Source organism: Triticum dicoccoides, chromosome 4B (genome assembly GCF_002162155.2).
Source record: "Triticum dicoccoides isolate Atlit2015 ecotype Zavitan chromosome 4B, WEW_v2.0, whole genome shotgun sequence".
In the NCBI taxonomy this organism is placed as follows: domain Eukaryota; kingdom Viridiplantae; phylum Streptophyta; class Magnoliopsida; order Poales; family Poaceae; genus Triticum; species Triticum dicoccoides.
This window is the reverse complement of record NC_041387.1, coordinates 627,230,189-627,234,913: the sequence shown is the minus strand read 5'-3', so window position 1 is coordinate 627,234,913 and position 4,725 is coordinate 627,230,189. Positions and strand designations below refer to the sequence as shown.

Here is a 4,725-nt window from a genome sequence, read left to right as displayed (position 1 = left end):
AAACCCTGGCCTGACTACCACGGGGAGGAGAGCAATGCCCAAGAAACACGCACGCCCGGTCGATTGACCGCAGGAAACCCTGGCCTCGACCGAAACCGCCGCCGCCGCGGCCGGCCGTGAGGAGATGAGATTGAGGGGGGTCAGGTCGGGCGGGAAACGAACCTCGCGGGAAGGGCGGCTGCGCGCTGACGAGTTCGGCTGGCTGGATTGGTTCGTCGCCGGCCGTCTGCTCTGCTGCCGCTTGGATGGGTTGGCTTCGTCGTCTTCTTCTTTCTTCCTCCCCCACTTATAGCCACGGCTGCGTGCGACGGTGCGAGTTCTTGATTGAGAGGGGGAAAAACAGAGCGTGCATAGGGGAGGTCGTTGGCGCGTGGGCCGGACCGAAACGAGGACAAGACCTGGCCGGATTCGGCCGGCCCGTGGGTAAACTTGCCTGAAATTGCTCCAGCATCGTGTGTCCACCGCACACGCAAAGGCGTAATTTGACGGATGGGATGGAGAGGGAAACAGACGTGTGTGCTACAGCTAGCTACGCCGGGCCGGAGGCTTTCGCGGAAACTTCCCGCGGCTCCATTTCCACGAGGGGAGCCCAACATCGGTAATAATGGCTTTAACTCGTTTGGCCGAAAACGGAAAGACGTGTGATCCACAATAACCTCTAGTGCAACGGGAATCGGAATCAGTCAAGGATGGCAATTTTATCCACGGAATAGCCGCGGATATCCAACCTGAATGGACAGGGTTTGGATACAATTTTATACCCATGGGCAACATCCAAACCCGACCCGACTAATCGTGGATAGGGCATGGGTATAACTTTATACTCATGGATATATCCGAACCCGACCCGTAAGTATATACCTTGTCAGCTTTTCTTATTTATAATAAAAAATCAAAGGAAATTTCCCTAATCCCCACTGAGGAAGTACTCCACCGCTCCTTCCCATACTTATCTCCTCGGTAAATGACTCGTGAATCATCATTAAATATCTTCTCGTCTCCTCGACTCTTACTCCTGCGGACCTAGATATAGCCTACGTCGCCGTCCACATGTGGTGCCGCACTGCAGCAACCCACTCAACGGGAAGGTGGCTGGCCAAGTCCATCTCCATACATCCGCCCCACTCCTCCATCTCCATAGATCCGCCCACTCCTCTATCTAAGCTTTTCCAAGCACGCAAGATACCACCAGTTCACATGTGCGGCAACGAGGTGGAGCACGACGATGCAGCGTGCGGCGGGGCACACGGCCAGGAGTATGGCGGCGTCACCGAGGTGCAGCGAGGCCAACGCAGAGGGCGACGAGGAGCGGCACCGCGTCGTGGAGGTGACAACCACACCAAACAACCAACCATCAGGTGATCAGGGTAAGTTTTTTGTTTCTGCTCGTGTACATCTAGTGCTCTAGTGCATGGATATGCATGGCTACATGCTTGTTCATGACTTTGTATTATTAGTAATTGGAGTAGAGACCAAGAGATTCGCAGTGGTCAATTTATGTTTGTTAGTTGGTGGCAGTAAAAAAATGAACTTTACAACATGACCTGATATGTATTCTGTCCTAGTCAATTTCAGTCAGATTTGACTACAAATCTGACAAAAAAATAATATCCGACTGCAAATCAGAGAACAAAACATTGTAGTGGTCAATTCAAGTCGATTTTACTTTTCTACACATGACCTGATCTATATATATGCATCTCAATTAGTAATTCTTGTTTACTAAATCAGTCAGTTCGTTTTTGAATTTCAATCAAGTGGGTTATAAAAGATCTCACAGTCCCTTGCTTTATCTATTTCTTAATTTGGTTTTAAAAATTGCATTTTAGGTACATAATTTGTACGGTTCATACATTACGTACGTAGTTCCATTTTAACTGAAACGGAAGGCTTTCTTCATTGTATAGGGCAATGGCTTCTCATGATGGAGCACAAGGCGACGCCTGGGCTATCGTTGGGAATTTGTTACAGAGTGCTCCTTCATCACCTAAACGTTGCATTTCAAAGTGTTGTTGATGATGAAGAAGAAACTATGGTGACATATTCCACTCATTATAGTTGATTTTTACATGAGACAATATTTGTTTTTTTTCTTCATATTTTCGATTATTGTTCTTATGTTCTGTTCACATCAAGGATGCGTCCGAGTCTATCATAACTGAAGATTAGTGTGCCATGCGCTGAAGAAAGAAGATGATGCCTAAAATAATACATTTTTTCATTCATAATGAGAACTATGATGTACATATGTCTCCTGGTTGTACTTGTCATTATTTAATGTTGGACTATTCATATGTCATTCTCTAAGAAACTAAGACTGAGAAATTATGCTGGGCTATTCCTATGTCTGTGAGCATTTGAAAACTTATTTAATGTTGTGCTGTTGTGCAATGCCATTTTAAGAGAATCTGAGTCTTCATTTGAATGTTGTGCCATGTTATGTAATTTTTTAACGTATTATGTGTACGTGTTTGATAGGACACGATGGATATCCATCAGTTATGGATATCCATCGGGTTTGGACATGGACATAATTTTTTGCCCATGGGTTTTTTCATGGATGGGCAAAGAATATCCTCGTGGATTTGGATATGGGTTTGATATTGTTCAACCCGGGCCGAACCCGATCCATTGCCATCCTTACTCAAGTCTCGACCGTGTAGCCGCGTAGGGGTGGCGTGGTGAACTCGAGGCCCTATACCGTGGGCCGTGGCTGGTCTGACTCGTACGAAATCGGTGGCGCCGTACCTCCGTTTTATACTTGAACTTGAAAAACCGACACAGCTATACCGTGTTTTATTGGTCTTACCAAATAAAAGTAGTATGCTTTTAGGCATGTTTTCTTTTGATAAGTCAATAAATAATAAATATTGATTCAATCCAGGCTAAAGTTTTTAACACATTATACTAGTAAAAAGGCCCGTGCGTTGCAATGGAAAAAAAATCCACTCATATATCTAGTTTTTTTTAAGGTAAACTAGGGATTTTATTCAAAGTTCACGACGTCCAGAATACAAACAATCTCCGGTAGAACCCTAGCCACACATGGCGGCCCACTGCGAGAGACGCAGCTCCCTTTACTAGCAAGTGGGCCTCAAAACTAGTGTCTCTACTCTTGAAACGGAAATCAACAGAAGAAAAATTACTGCTACTAGAATGGATCTCTCGAAGGATAGGAGCATAAGAAGGTACACCTGCAGATTTGATGTTAGAAATCACTTCTGCACAATCTTTTGCACAATCTGTGGCAATGGCGAGATCCTGAAGATTCAAATCCCGGGCTAGAGCTAGTGCTTCGCTGCATGCATGTGCCTCCAGACTTGCCGGGTCGGTGAGGCCATCAAAAACCATCGCAGAAGCACCAAGAAACTTGCCAAATCTGTCACGACACACAACTCCCGCTCCTCCTTTGTCTCCTAAAGTTGACAGCCCCCGTCACAGTTTAGCTTTGCAGACTCGCCGGGGGGTAGCCACACTTTTGCTCTCGGCTGGTTCACTCGAATTTCATTAGTCCTGGGTTTGAGCGAGTTAGCTATGTCTAGCTCCTCCAAAAATCTATTAACGAAGCTCATAGTGGAAAGCGGACTCTAAAATTCATTCTCGTGGATGGCCTTCCTCCTGGCCCACCAAATTGCCCACATGGTCACTAGGATTCGAGCTAGGTCATGTTGACTTGTAGTCTCAAACAACCAGAACAGCCAAAGTCTCGCGTCTTCGGTTTGGTTTGATATCACATGCTCGACCAGTTCATCATCCTCCAAAGCCCAAACACATCTCGCCATGCGGCAGCTCAGTAGCGAGTGGCGCCATGTATCCTCCTCCGCTCCACAGGTAGAACAAGATGGAGAATCTGCCATATGCCTTTCATGTCTCACCAGGCCGGTAGGGATTGAAGTATGCGCCAAACTCCATACAAAAACTCGTATTTTTGAAGGAACCTTCACCTTCCAAAGCTGGGACCAAGAATTTTTGTCCGCGGCAATATTAGAATGGCCCGGACGATGTTCTAGCCAATCCTCTCTTTGTGTTTTGATAGCACAAATCATCCTGTATGTTGACCGTACCGAGAAGATACCTCGCTTATCATAATGCCAAGCCCAAAAGTCCTCCTGTTGCCTTGTACTGAGCGGTATATTGAGGATAACGTCGACATCAGCAGGTATGAAGTGCTCTGTTAGGGCTTGCCGGTTCCATGACCGCGTGACTGGATTGATAAGTTCTGAAACCGCCATCGGCGGGTTCGCTGATCAGGCGCAAATGGGCCTCATCTTATAGTCTCTCGACGGCCAATTATCCTGCCAAATGTGCGTGGCTGCTCCGGTGCCGATTATCTTGATAAGCCCCAAAGACAGGATGTCACGGCCCTCCAAAAGTGACCGCCAGACCTGCGAAGGAGCGCTACCAAGTGTTGCGTTCATCAGATCAGTGTTTTGGAAGTAACGAGCTTTCAGAACGCGAGCGCTAAGGGATTCCGGCTGCTGCATCACCCTCCATGCTTGCCGGGCAAGAAGAGCCAGGTTGAACAGCTCTATATCTCGGAAACCCAGGCCGCCCATAAATTTTGGTTTTGACATTGTTTTCCATGACAACCATGTTGTTCTTCTCTCGCCATTTTTACTCCCCCGCCAAAATTTATGGATCGAACCGTTGATGTGCTCGCATAAACCCCGGGGTAGCTTGAAGCATGCCATCGAGTATGTTGGGATGGCCTGGACTACAGACTTG

At 47.0% G+C, this 4,725-nt stretch overlaps 1 protein-coding gene across 1 annotated transcript in view; it reads right to left on the bottom strand.

Annotated features, from left to right (window-relative positions):
• Positions 1-321, bottom strand: part of LOC119291869 (hypersensitive-induced response protein 1) — a 5,348-nt gene extending 5,027 nt beyond the window's left edge. Inside the window, exon 1 of the mRNA XM_037570679.1 lies at positions 163-321. The gene's annotated coding sequence lies outside the window, so the exon portion shown is untranslated. The remainder of the gene's footprint in view (positions 1-162) is intronic.
• Between the last annotated feature and the right edge of the window lie 4,404 nt (positions 322-4,725).